The sequence below is a fragment of the Rutidosis leptorrhynchoides genome, chromosome 4 (genome assembly GCF_046630445.1).
Source record: "Rutidosis leptorrhynchoides isolate AG116_Rl617_1_P2 chromosome 4, CSIRO_AGI_Rlap_v1, whole genome shotgun sequence".
NCBI lineage: Eukaryota > Viridiplantae > Streptophyta > Magnoliopsida > Asterales > Asteraceae > Rutidosis > Rutidosis leptorrhynchoides.
In genome coordinates, this window is record NC_092336.1 from 609,130,342 (window position 1) to 609,149,624 (window position 19,283).

General features: G+C 31.6%; 1 pseudogene; it reads left to right on the forward strand.

Annotated features, from left to right (window-relative positions):
- Positions 1–958: 958 nt before the first annotated feature.
- LOC139843008 (protein SUPPRESSOR OF GENE SILENCING 3-like) overlaps positions 959–19,283 on the forward strand; it is a 65,772-nt pseudogene continuing 47,447 nt past the window's right edge.

Genomic DNA, 19,283 nt, shown 5'->3' on the forward strand with positions numbered 1-19,283 from the left:
TGTTGTTAACACATTGTTTATTATATCTAATGAGATGTTAAATTATTACATTATCATGATTTAATGATGTATTAATATATCTTAATATGATATATATACAGTTAAATGTCGTTACAACGATAATCGTTACATATATGTCTCGTTTCGAAATCCTTAAGTTAGTAGTCTTGTTTTTACATATGTAGTTCATTGTTATTATACTTAATGATATGTTTACTTATCATTTAACATGTTTATATATAGTGTATCAATATCTTAAAATGATTCATATGTAATTAGTAAGACGTTGTTATAATGATAATCATTATATATACCGTTTTCAAGTTTCTTAATTCAATAGTCTCATTTTTATGTATATAACTCATTGTTAAAATACTTAATGAGGTACATACTTATCATAATATCATGATAACTATATATATATATATATATATACATATATATATATATATATATATATATATATATATACATATATATATATATATATATATACATATATATATATATATATATATATATATATATATATATATATATATATATATATATATATATATATTCGTGAATCGCCGGTCAACTTGGGTGGTTAATTTTCTACATGAAACTCATTTCAAATAATCAAGTCTTAACAAGTTTGATTGCTTAACATGTTGGAAACATTTAATCATGCAAATATAGTTTTCAATTAATATATAATCATTGAAAAGTTTGGGTCACTACACAAAACCCTAATTATGCTCTTAATTTTAATTGCATGTAAACTCTGAGCTTATGATTTCACCTACAACTTAAGTACTTCTATCGATCACCTATTAACGCTTTGTTATTTAATTTCATTATGTATAATGATGATCTGACAGATTAATCTGTAAATATAGTGAACTGATGTCATGTACCCATGTATGTATACTCTATTCAAATCTTTCACCTACATTGTTTGTAAATATGTTTGTAGATGAGTTCTAATAGAGGATTTCGTCAGTCTAACAAAGGAAAAACTATAGCAAGTGGTTCATACATTAATGTTGATCAGTTAAACCAGGGGGTTGATGATGTGAATCTCGATTCCAGTCAGGATGATCATGATTGGGAGGTTAAATCTAAGAAAAATAAAAATAAATATGGAAACGGCGCTGCTTCTAAACAGTATCAGGCTCCTAAAGCAAATGTTTGGGGTCAACCTGAAGGTCAGAGAGCCTGTGGCCGTGGAAATAGGCAAGTTACGGCTCAAAACAATGCTAGGGGACAACAAACTGGTGGTAGAGGTGGTGGTAGTAATTACAATGCCGCCTCAAATGCGATTCCACCACCACTGCAGAGTGGGTGGAACTGGAATTCGAGGCCAGCTAATGCGTGGCAGCTGGGTAATGATGTAGGGGGGAGGGCTAACGTGCCTGTTCCTCCACCAGAAGAAGATGATAATGACATCAAGGAACTTGAGGAATCGGATGATGAACTTCATAGTGATGAGTATGAGGATGAAGATGATTCGGATGAAAATGAATCCAATGAAGAGCCGAAAAGCCATATGGAGAGAAAGAAGAATAGGTGGTATTTTCACTTTTTTGAGACTTTAGATACATTGACATTAGACCAGATCAATGAACCAACTAAGCCGTGGCATTGTCCGACTTGTCATAATGGTCCAGGTGCTATTAAGTGGTATGACGGCCTACAATAGCTTGTGACACATGCTAAAACAGAAGGTTCCAAACGGGTAAAAATTCATCGAGAGCTTGCTGAAATTCTGGAAGAAGAGTGACGATGTGATGACCCGGGAATTTCCGACCAAATTTAAAACTTAATATTATTTGATTTCGATACGATAAGCAAAGTCTGTAATGTTGAGTCTCAAAATGTGACGACTCCGTCAAAACACTTAACGGCTCCGTCACTTGGTCCCACAGCTTGATCGAAACTCTATATGAATTTAATAAAACAACCTTGCATTCTTTATTTAAAAATGATTTCCTATAAAGGAGATCTACTAAAATGTATAAGTTTAGAAAAACCATACAATAATACTTTAACCAAAAGTTGACCCAAAACAAAGTCAACAAACAACCACTATTTAATGTAACAAAAATAGAATGCAAGTTAATGTTTAACAAAAGCTGCCATCGTAAATATGCAGACTCTCTAAGCACAACGGAAGCATTCAATCATGAACCTGAGAATAAAACATGCGAGTAACTGTCAACAAAAATGTTGAGTGAATTATAGGTTTAATATTGCAAACAATATTTAATTTAAACAATAAAAATTTGTGTTTGAAAACATAAAAACTCCTTTCTGAACCTCAAAATTATATGCTAGAAAACATATAATAAAACATTATTCCATTTTCCGTGAGCCACCTGGTAACCACTTAACCCTTTATTTACCCTTGCCAAACACAATAAATAATATACACCGAACAAGTGTATCTACAACTAAATACGAAGTACTAAACATTCCGATAACAAATTGCCAGCGCGACTAGCTCGAAATGGGGTTGTCAAACCCGATAGATCTATCCATAGGATTCGCGTTCACCAGTAGAAACCAGTGATTACAGTTACCAGACTAGGGAATATTTTTGTTCAACTCACAATGAATAATTTAAACCAACTTCCACTTGTCCAAAATATAAAATAAATTGCATGTATTCTCATCCCAAAAGATTTAAATAGAAAAATGGGACTATAACTCACCTTAAATAGCAACTGAAGAAATCTCACAAACAAGCGAACAGCAAGTAAAGTAAAGTGACCAAGAAAGATCACAACGCCGACCTATAAATAAAGCAGGTCGAAATAAATAACTAACTTAGGTCAAGTCTTAGTATGATAGCTATTGTACATGTTGCAAGTAGACATAGAACATTACTCAGCAAGCATCGGTTTGATTGGAACAGCATAAGGACACACACTTTCTATTTTTAGAAAGTTTCTATTTTTGGAAAGTTTCTATTTTAGGAAAGTTTCTATTTTAGGAAAGTTTCTATTTTTGGAAAGTTTCTATTTTAGGAAAGTTTCTATTTTTGGAAAGTTTCTATCTTTGGAAAGTTTCCAAATTTAGAAACTTCTATTTTTAGAAAGTTTTGAAGTTAGGAAAGTTTCCTTATTTAGAAAGTCAACAGAAGTCAACTGAAAGTCAAAGTCAACCGAAAGTCAACTCAAAAGTCAAACTTGGTCAACATAGTCAACATTAATTTGAAAAGTGTAAGTTATAATAATAACATAGGTTATAATGTTTATTAAAGTCAAAAGTGTAAAGTTATGTCATAACATAAGTTTAATTAAATAAAATGAATTATTAAAGTTAATATAAGTTGAAGTGTTATAATTAGTATAACATAAGTATTTAATTAATTAAATATTAATCATAATATAAGTTTTATTAATTAATAATAAATTTTAATTCATATCATAAGTATTATAAATTAATAATGAATTATTAATTATATCATAAGTTTCTAATTAAAATTATTAAATCATAAGTATTTAATAATTAAATCATAATTAAATAATAATTAAGTCTTATAATAATTAAATAATTATTTAATCTTTGTATAAGTCTTATAATAATTTCTCAAAAATAAATTTAATACTTATCATAAGTATTTTCCTTTAATAATAAAAGTATTATTAATCATAAGTTTAATTAAAATGTTAATTAAATCATAATTAATAATTAAATGATATAATAAATATTTATATCATAAGTCTTAAATAATAATAATTACTTCTTTTATCATAAGTAATTTATTAATAATGAAAGCCATTCATTTTAACATAAGTTTAATCATTAACCATAAGTTTTAAGTTTAAAAGTTCATCGGGTCGTATCTTGAGCCCCGGGTGTCGGTTTCGGGCGAGCCACATATGCATCTCCGCCTACTCAAATCACCCGACACAATTATGTACTCAAGAACACTCCAAGAACAGTCTCTAGGTCATGGATATCAGCCATGACAACACTTGGGAATTCAATTTACTCAAAACAGTGATTTAGGCACAACGGGTGAACCGTGGCTCGGATTTAGGTGACCCGAACATAAAAATTCATCCCACCATCAGTTCTAACCAAATGACACACCCTAAAGACACCAAGGATGATCACAAAGTCGGACCATACCTTGTTCTTGCCCATAACACCTTTCAATCTTTACCAAAAATCAAATTAAGCATATCTAGGGCTCCGGGAATCGAAACGACATGAATCCGGAGTCTAAAATTAATGTATTGATGAGAGGAACTCATTTATATACTTTATTTTAACTTTTATATCAGTTACAAAGTCAGAAACACACGAAAAAGCTGCTGTCCCAATTAAATCAAACCGAAAACATATGCAAACGAGTAATTCTACGCATCCAATCAACCATACAATAACATACAATTATCATACTATCAATATAACATACAAAATCAGTAAAATATAAGAAAAATCAAAAAGCTAGGGTTAGGGTTTATACCCTAATCAAGAATCAAGAGATAGCAACGTGTAGAGGAGAACGAGAGGAACGCGTTGATGTTAAAAGCCCTAAAATCCAAGCAATAATTGATGAAGAATGATGATGATATTGATGATGAATGTGGCGGCCTCAAAAAGAAAAAGAGAGAGGAAGAAAGATGAGAGAAAAAGATACTTGCTAGTTTTAGGTTTAGAAAAGAAATGAGGAATAAAATGGAAATGAAAAATTGAAAAATAAAATAAAAATGGGGTATAAGGGGGTTTTGGCCGAAATTTTTAGAGGGGTGGGCCCCTCATGGACCACTTTGGCCAAAAAGAAGAATACTTGTGGCCCGATCGCCCGAACGAAGCTCGAAACGCGAAAACGCTACTACGCGATAATTTTTTCGGAGAGATAACAAACACGCGACGAATAAAATATATAAACACTATATATAATCATATGACATCAAAATATCATATTTAAAATAAATTGGATTTAAAAATCCCAAAATCTTGACCGTTGGTTTGAAAACCGAAAAGATTCGCCGGACAGAAATCTGCGACACGTAGAAACGTATAACTTGAAATATGAATACAAATATTCATATAACACATAATAATTAATATATTATTACAAAAATAATAATATAGGTCTTAGAAATGACGTGTCACGAATAACAATTAATGGTCGTTAAATAATTAACGGCAAAAGATAACGGAAAAAGTAGGGTCGTTACAGTACCTTCCCGTTACGGAAATTTCGTCCCGAAATTTAAGCAGGTGCAGGGGTTGACTCAGCATCTGAGAACAAATGCGGGTACTTCTGCCTCATCTAGTCTTCATGCTCCCAAGTGAACTCGGGACCGCGTCTGGCGTTCCATCGAACTCGAACAATAGGAATTTTGCTCTGCTTGAGAGTCTTAACCTCTCGGTTCATAATTTTGACAGGTTCCTCAATAAAATGGAGTTGTTTATCAACATGAAGTTCCTCCAAAGGAATAGTTTCACCGGCCTAGGCCAAACACTTCTTCAAATTCGATACATGAAAAACATCGTGAACAGCACTGAGTTCTCGTGGCAACTTCAAACGATAAGCCGCCGGTCCAACTCTCTCAATAATCTCAAAAGGTCCAACAAAACGAGGACTCAACCTTCCCCTTTTACCAAAACGTATCACACCCTTCCAAGGTGAAGCCTTTAACATAACACGGTCACCGACCTGAAATTCAATATCGTTCCTTCCCTTATTGGCATAACTCTTTTGCCGACTTCTGGCGGTTCTCAATCTTTCCTTAATCTGTACGATCTTCTCGGTAGTCTCATGAATAATTTCTGGACCTGTGAGTTGAGCATCCCCAACCTCATTCCAGCAGACAGGAGACCTACACTTTCTACCATACAGAGTTTCAAATGGTGCGGCTTTAATACTTCCATGATAACTATTATTATAAGAAAATTCGGCCAGTGGCAAGTACTTATCCCAACCCTTACCAAAATCAATGATTCATGCTTATAACATGTCTTCCAACATTTGAATGGTCCTTTCACTATGACCTTCCAAAATCTCGATGTAAATCGACTGTCTCGGTCCGAAATAATAGATACGGGAACACCATGTCTAGAAACAATCTCCTTCAAATACAAACGGGTAAGCTTTTCTATCGAATCTGTTTCCTTAATTGGCAAGGAATGAGTTGACTTAGCGAGTCGGTCAACAATCACCCAAATGGTATCATAACCACCCACAACTCTTGGTAACTTCGTAATAAAATCCATTGTAATACCTTCCTACTTCCACTCGGGAATCTCAGGTTGCACCAAAAGTCCAAGCGGTTTCTGATGTTCAGTTTTAACCTTAGCACAGGTCAAACACTTAGCCACATACGTAGCCACATCAGCTTTCAAATTAGGCCACCAATACAGCTCCTTAAGATCATGATACATCTTTCCTGAACCAGGATGAATAGAGTACCTAGACTTATGAGCCTTATCTAAAACAAGTTGTCGTAGATCACCAAACTTCGGAACCCAAAGGTGTCCCGCAAAAATACCGAGTGCCATCGGTTCGTACCTCAAACTGTTTACTTAAGCCTCGGACCTTCCCGTTACAAAATTTTCCTCTCTCAAGGCTTCTTGTTGAGCTGCAAGAATCTGCCTTGCGAGGTTTGTTCGAATGGTCATATTCAAGGCCCTAAACCTACGAGGTTCAACTCTCTCCTTTCGACTCAAAGCATCAGCCACAACATTGGCCTTTCCAGGATGATATAAAAGTTCAAAATCATAATCATTCAACGTCTCAACCCGTCATCGCTGCTTCACGTATAGCTGTTTTTGATCAAGAATATGTTGACGACTCTTGTGATCAGTGTACACTGTACTTTTGACCCCATATAAATAATGTCTCCAAATCTTAAGTGTAAACACAACAGCTCCTAACACTACATCATGGGTTGTATAATTCTGCTCATGAATCTTCAACTGGCGTGACGCATGCGCAATAACTTTCTTTCGTTGCATAAAAATGCAACCAAAGCCTTGACGCGAAGCATTACAATAAACAATAAAATCATCATTACCCTCAGGTAGTGACAATATCGGAGCGGTAGTCAACTTCTTCTTCAAAATCTGAAAGCAGTCTCTTGTTCATTCTTCCACTCATACTTCTTCCCCTTATGCGTTAAAGCAGTCAGAGGTTTCGCTACTCGTGAAAAATCTTGAATGAACCTTCTATAATAGCCTGCTAATCCTAGAAACTGGCGAATCTGAGTATATATATATATAGGCCTCAATCTTAGCAGGATCAACTTGTATTCCCTGTTTACTAACAATATGTCCGAGGAAATTGAACTTCTCTTAATCAGAAAGCACACTTAGAGAACTTAGCGTACAATGCTTCTTTTCTCAATAGATCAAGCACTAACTCCAAACGTTCTTCGTGCTCTTCATCACTCTTAGAATAAATAAGGATGTGGTCGATGAAAACAATAACGAATTTGTCCAGATAGGGTCTGCACACACGATTTATGAGGTCCATGAACACAGCAGGTGCATTTGTCAATCCGAACAACATAACAAGGAATTCGAAGTGACCATAATGGGTGCGAAAAGCAGTTTTCGGAATATCAGATTCTTTAACCCGTAGTTGAAGATATCCGGAACGAAGGTCGATCTTAGAATAAATAGATGAACCTTGAAGCTGATCGAACAGATCATCAATTCTCGGAAGAGGGTAACGGTTCTTAACCGTAAGCTTGTTCAACTTGCGATAACCAATACACAAACGAAACGAACCATCTTTCTTCTTAACAAAAAGAACAGGAGCTCCCCAAGGGGACGAACTGGGACGAATAAAATATAGTTGCAACAATGAAGGGAGAACTATATGGAGTAGTCACATCGGTGACATAGATATATAAGGCAATTCTCTCAAAGGAGATAACGAGGATCATGGTCTTCAAAGTAAATTTTCATTACATTCCCAAAAGGAATGCGTACGAAAGGTGTGATATTTCATCGAGAGTGAACTTCCTTGTACAACGAGCGAGGAAATCTAGAATTCATCCATATTCTTAAATTTATGTGAGGATGAAAAGAATGTGAATCATGGGTTATAAGGAATGTCCGACTCCAGGTGAGATGAATCTCCAAAAAATAATTTCATGTACCTCAAAGTATTGAATACTATGATTGATGTTTACGAGGGTGTTGCGGTTGACAGCGAAAATTGAGAGTAGAAACTCCTCAAACGGTCTAGTGTAATATATATCCATGATACCCACTATAAAACAGTTGGGGTAGAAATTCACCTAGCGCCTTTTCTACAATAGGGTAACCACCGAGGGTACCCCAGAAAATTGATTTATCGGCCCGCGTTTCGGCCTTGCCCAACCCTAAGAAATAAAATTTTATAAGCGCAAAGACTCTCCAACAAATTTTATAAAACCGGCATCCAAACTAGTGTAAGAATTTCTATCAATGAACTTAATGGTAAATTTCATCCTTAAACGGAGGATGAGAAGAACTGTGATCCAAACACTCCGAAAATTCTAATGTAATCAATCAAAGAAGTTTTGAAAAAGCTTTAAACGCCTGATGTAACCCCATAAACGGAACGAAGATCTTAGTAAACTTAGAAGTATGTACAACGTGTACCATTTTACGTAAAACAATTTGAGTTAATTAGACAACTCAATAAGAGTGGTTTTAAAATGTTAACTAGACAACTCAATAAAGGAGTGGTTTTAAAATAATTTTGAAGGTATAATTTAGTATATACTAGCCAAAATAGGTAAGAGTAAATTTATTCATTTGAACCCATACATACATATATGATTTTATAAATTGTATACATGACAAAATATCTCATTACTTCCATTCACCCATAAATCTCATGAGAACCGCCCAATTACACAAATGTGTAAAAATTTTAATGTAAAGCAGGGTATCCGCATTACAGAGGTTACGAGTTGAAGTAAGATCGTTGAAGCTCGGGTGAAGGACTTGAATCGTCTTGCGACATCTAATCAATAAATGCTACGAGGTCATGAAACCCAATGAGTTAAATATTGTTTTGACTTTTATCAGGACACAAGTCCTTGGGTCAAAACTAGTCACGTGCGAAGCTGTCACTAACAAGCGAGTTATGAATGAGAAAACATGGGGTAAGTAGTTCGGTTAAGACGAGTCTCTCGTATATCAACAAATAAGATAATGAGTATCTTCCTTACTCATGTAACAACGTTAGAATTTCCGAATGAGTGGTGTACAAATTTTCTTTGACTCACTTTCTATTCCTCATGTCACAATATTGGGACTTTTTATGAATTAACGTAATATAATCACGTTGGCCTGACGCCATTATATTTCACTAACTCATAGTTCTATTCCAATATCACTACATAAGGTCAGGACACGTGGTCAACCTCGAATTTCAACACAATTTCCCTAAAACAATTTCTTAACAATGTGCTAAGGATAGCATAAGAGACAAAGACATCGAAAGTAATGAACATGAGTAACGATGACATAAAAATGTCTTCGAAGTACTAAGAATCTCTAAAAGTCAAGAATGACGTTTTTCGTTTCAACAACCAAGGCACATAGGCACAACGGCACAAAGGCGCGTAATATAACAAAAATGTTATATACCCAAACACAATAGCTGACATTGAAATGCCGAGCCTTTAGAAGTTAAGAATGACATATCGCGTAATATAACTCAAACGTTATATACATAACCATAATTGATGACATAGAAATGACGAGAATTCTAGAACACGTAATGTAACTCAAACGTTATATCAATAAACACAAATTATGACATAGAAATGTCGAGAATTTCAGAAGCCAAGAATGACACCCCCTCGGTTTCACTAACCGAGGTGTTCCTATGAAAGATGAACTCGCATGAGTCGGAGAATGCGTTTAAATCGGAATGGGAGTTCCTCCCGGATTCAGAACATAGTAGTAATGTATGTATGATAACAACATACATACCAACACGATACAAATAATCACATATAATAATATATAATAGGCCGGGCTGTAGACTAGACTCACTAATGCTCCCTATTGACTCGGGTAACGACATCAATGCAGCCTAATTCCCTACAACCAAGGCTCTGATACCAACTGTGACGACTCCGTCAAAACACTTAACGGCTCCGTCACTTGGTCCCACAGCTTGATCGAAACTCTATATGAATTTAATAAAACAACCTTGCATTCTTTATTTAAAAATGATTTCCTATAAAGGAGATCTACTAAAATGTATAAGTTTAGAAAAACCATACAATAATACTTTAACCAAAAGTTGACCCAAAACAAAGTCAACAAACAACCACTATTTAATGTAACAAAAATAGAATGCAAGTTAATGTTTAACAAAAGCTGCCATCGTAAATATGCAGACTCTCTAAGCACAGCGGAAGCATTCAATCATGAACCTGAGAATAAAACATGCGAGTAACTGTCAACAAAAATGTTGAGTGAATTATAGGTTTAATATTGCAAACAATATTTAATTTAAACAATAAAAATTTATGTTTGAAAACATAAAAACTCCTTTCTGAACCTCAAAATTATATGCTAGAAAACATATAATAAAACATTATTCCATTTTCCGTGAGCCACCTGGTAACCACTTAACCCTTTATTTACCCTTGCCAAACACAATAAATAATATACACCGAACAAGTGTATCTACAACTAAATACGAAGTACTAAACATTCCGATAACAAATTGCCAGCGCGACTAGCTCGAAATGGGGTTGTCAAACCTGATAGATCTATCCATAGGATTCGCGTTCACCAGTAGAAACCAGTGATTACAGTTACCAGACTAGGGAATATTTTTGTTCAACTCACAATGAATAATTTAAACCAACTTCCACTTGTCCAAAATATAAAATAAATTGCATGTATTCTCATCCCAAAAGATTTAAATAGAAAAATGAGACTATAACTCACCTTAAATAGCAACTGAAGAAATCTCACAAACAAGCGAACAGCAAGTAAAGTAAAGTGACCAAGAAAGATCACAACGCCGACCTATAAATAAAGCAGGTCGAAATAAATAACTAACTTAGGTCAAGTCTTAGTATGATAGCTATTGTACATGTTGCAAGTAGACATAGAACATTACTCAGCAAGCATCGGTTTGATTGGAACAGCATAAGGACACACACTTTCTATTTTTAGAAAGTTTCTATTTTTAGCAGGTTTCCATTTTTGGAAAGTTTCTATTTTAGGAAAGTTTCTATTTTAGGAAAGTTTCTATTTTTGGAAAGTTTCTATTTTAGGAAAGTTTCTATTTTTGGAAAGTTTCTATCTTTGGAAAGTTTCCAAATTTAGAAACTTCTATTTTTAGAAAGTTTTGAAGTTAGGAAAGTTTCCTTATTTAGAAAGTCAACAGAAGTCAACTGAAAGTCAAAGTCAACCGAAAGTCAACTCAAAAGTCAAACTTGGTCAACATAGTCAACATTAATTTGAAAAGTGTAAGTTATAATAATAACATAGGTTATAATGTTTATTAAAGTCAAAAGTGTAAAGTTATGTCATAACATAAGTTTAATTAAATAAAATGAATTATTAAAGTTAATATAAGTTGAAGTGTTATAATTAGTATAACATAAGTATTTAATTAATTAAATATTAATCATAATATAAGTTTTATTAATTAATAATAAATTTTAATTCATATCATAAGTATTATAAATTAATAATGAATTATTAATTATATCATAAGTTTCTAATTAAAATTATTAAATCATAAGTATTTAATAATTAAATCATAATTAAATAATAATTAAGTCTTATAATAATTAAATAATTATTTAATCTTTGTTATAAGTCTTATAATAATTTCTCAAAAATAAATTTAATACTTATCATAAGTATTTTCCTTTAATAATAAAAGTATTATTAATCATAAGTTTAATTAAAATGTTAATTAAATCATAATTAATAATTAAATGATATAATAAATATTTATATCATAAGTCTTAAATAATAATAATTACTTCTTTTATCATAAGTAATTTATTAATAATGAAAGCCATTCATTTTAACATAAGTTTAATCATTAACCATAAGTTTTAAGTTTAAAAGTTCATCGGGTCGTATCTTGAGCCCCGGGTGTCGGTTTCGGGCGAGCCACATATGCATCTCCGCCTACTCAAACCATCCGACACAATTATGTACTAAAGAACACTCCAAGAACAGTCCCTAGGTCATGGATATCAGCCATGACAACACTTGGGAATTCAATTTACTCAAAACAGTGATTTAGGCACAACGGGTGAACCGTGGCTCGGATTTAGGTGACCCGAACATGAAAATTTGACCCACCATAAGTCCTAACCAAATGACACACCCTAAAGACACCAAGGATGATCACAAAGTCGGACCATACCTTGTTCTTGCCCATAACACCTTTCAATCTTTACCAAAAATCAAATTAAGCATATCTAGGGCTCCGGGAATCGAAACGACATGAATCCGGAGTCTGAAATTAATGTCTTGATGAGAGGAACTCATTTATATACTTTATTTTAACTTTTATATCAGTTACAAAGTCAGAAACACACGAAAAAGCTACTGTCCCAATTAAATCAAACCGAAAACATATGCAAACGAGTAATTCTACGCATCCAATCAACCATACAATAACATACAATTATCATACTATCAATATAACATATAAAATCAGTAAAATATAAGAAAAATCAAAAAGCTAGGGTTAGGGTTTATACCCTAATCAAGAATCAAGAGATAGCAACGTGTAGAGGAGAACGAGAGGAACGCGTTGATGTTAAAAGCCCTAAAATCCAAGCAATAATTGATGAAGAATGATGATGATATTGATGATGAATGTGGCAGCCTCAAAAAGAAAAAGAGAGAGGAAGAAAGATGAGAGAAAAAGATACTTGCTAGTTTTAGGTTTAGAAAAGAAATGAGGAATAAAATGGAAATGAAAAATTGAAAAATAAAATAAAAATGGGGTATAAGGGGGTTTTGGCCGAAATTTTTAGAGGGGTGGGCCCCTCATGGACCACTTTGGCCAAAAAGAAGAATACTTGTGGCCCGATCGCCCGAACGAAGCTCGAAACGCGAAAACGCTACTACGCGATAATTTTTTCGGAGAGATAACAAACACGCGACGAATAAAATATATAAACACTATATATAATCATATGACATCAAAATATCATATTTAAAATAAATTAGATTTAAAAATCCCAAAATCTTGACCGTTGGTTTGAAAACCGAAAAGATTCGCCGGACAGAAATCTGCGACACGTAGAAACGTATAACTTGAAATATGAATACAAATATTCATATAACACATAATAATTAATATATTATTACAAAAATAATAATATAGGTCTTAGAAATGACGTGTCACGAATAACAATTAACGGTCGTTAAATAATTAACGGCAAAAGATAACGGAAAAAGTAGGGTCGTTACACAAAATTTTGGAACTGTTTACATACGCTCATTTAACCTTTGACTGTGCTCGACGATTCACGAACATTTATGTGTATATAGATATGTATATATATTATATAGTTATAGTAATTGAAAACGTTAACAAGATTCGGAATAAATGGTAAAGTGATCTACATATGAAAACAAAGTGTCAAATAACGAAAATTAGACGATAGTTAGTGGAAGACTAAATTTCATAATAATCAATTGATTTAGTTTCAAATGTACGAAAACACTTTTTGATATAATAGAACTTGATTCTTTAAAATTATCTTTGATTAAATAACGTGAGTTGGAAAAATAACTTATAACAAATATTAAAACGTAATTATTTATATTAAATATATATGATTTCAAATTAATTATGTAAACGATAGTAACACTCGCTTAGAGATTCGATTGATATTTAGATATATTAATATATTAAAAATAATTACAAGTTAAAATATAGTTATTAATATTATCATTATTACTTCCATTATTGTTATTAAAATAAATATTAATATCAACATTAATATCAGTATTATGAATATTATTAATATCATTATTATATATATATCATTAGAACCCAACTATTTACTGTTCACACGATTATAATATTTATTAAATGGCATTTTTGACTTTTACTGCTCAGTTTAGAAGTTATTTTTGTAATTTTATTATTATCATTAATATAACTATTAGTATTATTAATAATGTTATTATTATTACTAAAATTATTAAAATTATATTAAATATTGTTATTGTTAATATAATACAACTTATATTATTATTATTATTAATATTACTATTATTATTATTATTAATATCATTATATGGTTATTTTAATATAATATATAAAATTGATATATATTTAATTTGTTATACCATTATTATTATAAATTGTAATTTTAGATATTATTGTGATTATTAATATTATTATGATTAATGTTATTATAATAATTATTATTTATATATTTATATTTAGTATTAATATTTTAAATATAATATAAAGATCTGATAAATGCTAAGTCTGTTAATATCCCTATCAGAGATTTTTTTTTAAAAACTGTATGCTCGTGATAACATAGTCGACCAGGTATCGCTAGAAAACAATCAGGTATTCCACTATCATTCTCAATATCAATTTAGCTTCTTTTGATTTCTATTAATTGTAGAATTAAGCAGTAGAACCAACAAAAAAACTCGACAATATGTATAAAACCTTTTTTAGTGAAAATTCGAATTTGAAACATTTTCAAAAAGTGTTAATGCAGTTTTGTTAGGATTCTCACACTCAATCTTTCTGCAAAGTTTCATCCATCAATTCTTGATATCGAGCTTAAATTTTGAGGTCAAAGTTTTAAAGAAAAAAAAGTCAACTTTTGTTCATTCATCAAATTTGATTTTTTGTGAAGAATTAATTTAAAATAACGATTCCAGTAGTGTTAGGGATTGATTTGCAATGTTCTTCGTTTTATAATCTATGTCCAATTTTTGCTCAAAAAAACGAAAACCGATATTTTTTTTTCTTCTTGTCAGCGACGGATAGCAGCAGATATGTTGCAATTTTTTTTATTTTTTTATTTGTTGTTTTGATAATCAAGAACCATTTCATAGTCTCTGGTTGTTTGCGAGTCATAATTAAAAACACGATTTCGTATTTGAGTATTTGATGTTCCTGGTCGTTTGGGCATAGTCGTAGAAGAGGAAGAAAAAGTGACAGAATATAAAACATGGTTAAATACAAATGGGTTACCTATGTTTACAGAAAAACAGATGGGATCCGATGGTTAGAGGGTTGTCATAGTTAACGGGAGGTCTCGGGTTCAAGTCCCGCTGGTGGCATTTTGTTTCTTTTTCAGCCTATTTTTAGAGGCAGTGATTTTTATTATTATTATTATTATTGTTGTTGTTGTTGTTGTTGTTGTTGTTGTTGTTGTTGTTGTTGTTGTTGTTGTTGTTGTTGTTGTTGTTGTTGTTGTTGTTGTTGTTGTTGTTGTTGTTGTTGTTGTTGTTGTTGTTGTTGTTGTTGTTGTTGTTGTTGTTGTTGTTGTTGTTGTTGTTGTTGTTGTTGTTGTTGTTGTTGTTGTTGTTGTTGTTGTTGTTGTTGTTGTTGTTGTTGTTGTTGTTGTTGTTGTTGTTGTTGTTGTTGTTGTTGTTGTTGTTGTTGTTGTCGTTGTCGTTGTCGTTGTCGTTGTTGTTGTTGTTGTTGTTGTTGTTGTTGTTGTTGTTGTTGTTGTTGTTATTAAGTTAATGAATAATATATGATGATGTATGATTATGATGAAAATGATATAGAATTAGATTAAGTGATGATAATGATTAATATATTATGATAATTATGTTTATGACTTAGAATGATGATGATAATGATATATATGAGAATGATGAAATCAGATGATATGAGATGATATTTGATATCGTGATAATGATAACCGGTTATGATTATGAAATATGGTTATGATGTATGATTATGAAGTATGATTATGAGTTATGAATTATGACATATGATTTCTGATTATGAGTTATGAATTATGATTATGATTTATGATTAGAATTACAATTATGATTTAGATGACGAATGATTATGATGTTAAGATGATGATGTTAGAATAGCAATAATAATGATTCAAGAATGATAATATGACGATAATGATATTACAAGAAATAGACATGTTATTGATAATCAATTATGGTGTATGATATGGTGATCATGATGATATAATCCCTAACATTATAAACATTTATGATTATTATTATTTCAAGAATTATAATTATTATCATTATTATTATTACTATCATTATTATTATTACTGTTATGATTTTAGTTGCCATTATTGTTATTAGTATTATTGTTATTATTATATGAAAATAATGATTATGAATATTATTATTATTATTATTATTATTATTATTATTATTATTATTATTATTATTATTATTATTATTATTATTATTATTATTATTATTATTATTGTTGTTGTTGTTGTTGTTGTTATTATTATTATTATTATTATTATTATTATTATTATTATTATTATTATTATTATTATTATTATTATTATTATTATTATTATTATTATTATTATTAGTTACTGTTATTTTTACAAGTATTATAATTGTTAAGGCCATTATTATCATAATTATAAGTATTATATCTAGTATTATTATTAGGTAAGTACTAAAATCAGTATCGTGACTATCATTATCAGTAAAATCAATATTGTTACAAGTAATATTACATATAAGAATGAATATATTATATCAACAATCTTAATATAAATATTCATATAAAATAAATTAGGTATTTGTAATATATATATATATATATATATATATATATATATATATATATATATATATATATATATATATGTATGTATGTATGTATGTATGTATGTATGTATGTATGTATTTATAACTATATAAATAATAATCATTTTCAAATATTTATATAAATTAAATAAATAACATATTAAGTTATAATATATTAAATTGTTCGATTACGATTATATGTATTAATGAATATACAAATGATATAGGTTCGTGAATCCGAGGCCAACCCTGCATTGTTCAGTTGTTCAATTTAGTCATATGTATTTTTACTACAAAATACATTAGGTGAGTTTCATTTACTCCCTTTTTAAATGCTTTTGCTATATATATTTTTGGGACTGAGAATACATGCACTTCTTTTATAAATGTTTTACGAAATAGACACAAGTACTTAAAATTACATTCTATGGTTGGATTATTAAACCGAATATCACCCTTCAAGTATGGTAACCTAAGAATTTAGGAAAATGGCCCCTGATTGACGCGAATCCTAAAGATAGATCTATGGACCTTGACAAGTCCCATTCGGGGTACGAATGCTTTAGTACTTCGAGATTATTATACAGACGAGAGGTTCTGTTTTGGGGATATTCTATGCATTAAGTTAACGTCGGTTACCAGGTGTTCAATCCATATGAATGATATTTTTGTCTCTATGTATGGAACGTATGTATATGAGAAATGGAAATATGAAATCTTGTGGTCTATTAAAATTATGAAATGATTATTTATAATAAACTAATGAACTCACCAACCTTTTGGTTGACACTTGAAAGCATGTTTATTCTCAGGTACGAAAGAAATCTTCCGCTGTGCATTTGCTCATTTTAGAGATATTACTTGAAGTCATTCATGACATATTTTAAAAGACGTTGTGTTCGAGTCATTGAGTTCATCAAGATTATTATTAAGTCATTGATAGTTTGATATTTTATGAAATGGGATGCATGCCTGTCAACTTTCGATATAATGAAAGTTTGTCTTTTAAAAACGAATGCAATGTTTGTAAAATGTATCATATAGAGGTCAAGTACCTCGCGATGTAATCAACTATTGTGAATCGTTTATAATCAATATGGACTTCGTTCAGATGGATTAGGACGGGTCATGAAATTTGGTATCAGAACGGTGGTCTTAGCGCACCAGGTCTTGCATTAGTGTGTCTAACTGATAGATGTTTAGATGCATTAGTGGGTCTGGACTTCGACCGTGTCTGCATGTCAAAAGTTTTGCTTATCATTTCGTGTCGAAAATTACCTGCTTATCATTCCTAAGTCTACACATGTCCTACTGCCTTTATTGCATTGATAGTGTATAGACAAATTCATATCTTAGCGTATCTATTACGGTAAATTTTGCCTGATATCTTCCGTAAATTGCTCCGCAATTCAAGAAATCCTGGTACTATATATATCTATGCATATTATGTACTGAGAATACCATCCAACTATCATTTGTTGTCACTAAAATTTTCATACCAAAAATCTTTTCTGTGATCGCGTAAGATGGCCTCTACGAATCGACCAAGTTCCTCCGACGCTAAAGACAGTGTGACGGGAGCGAACCAAATGATCAACTACCGTGATTTCTTTAGAAAGTGGGGATGGGTTCGCGAAATACTTACCCTATGGATAAATGAAGAAGGTACTCCATATCACGAGCCAAACTTACCACCTAACGTCGAATTGCTCGATCCGCTTACCGGCGAACCTGTTCGCAATACTATTTTCACTCTTTTCGCACGGATTTTCCACCTCGAAGGTCGACTCGATGTCATTAAAGATAGTATTCGTCCTCTACTCCCAAATTCTAATCAGATAGGATTATCAAAAGAAGTTAGAAGACTTCGAACTAAATATCAAGAATTGACAAACCTTACGGAAGAATGGGTAGAACTAATTCATAGGCTCGAGCGTAAAGTAGAAACCTTGGAGGTGACGGTGTTCGATTTAGAAGCTAGGCTCGCATCTAATACGCAGGTACCACAAGCAGTACTGACACCAACACCAACACCAACACCATCAGCACCAGCATCATTTCCATCACCACGAGCTCCGTAAGCACCACAGACACCGAAGAGTACTGAGAATGATAAATTATGAAATAATAATTCATTACTTTCTGTTCACGATTGAAAGATATATGTATATATATTTATGTATATCTCGAGATCGTAATAAAATTCTTTTCATATTAACTATGACGTGTGAATTTTGAACGGGTAGGTAATACCCGAGAAAGATAAAAGAAGTGATGCGTTAAGACGTAACCTTTAAAATGTAGACAATATGCTCAATAATTAACACATAATACAGGCAACTAAACCCGATCATGCAGTAACTAGCAAGTAAATTGACCAGTTCGATCCAAAGGGAGAAGTCTGTTTTAAGGACTTTATAACGATTAATTATTCTAAAGGGGGATTTGTGTTTGAAGTTGTATTTTTGTTTAACGAAACAGTAAGTAATTAACAAGAATGAGAATGCGGTGTTTACTTCTTTGCTTGATAAATGACAGGGATTGTTCTTTTA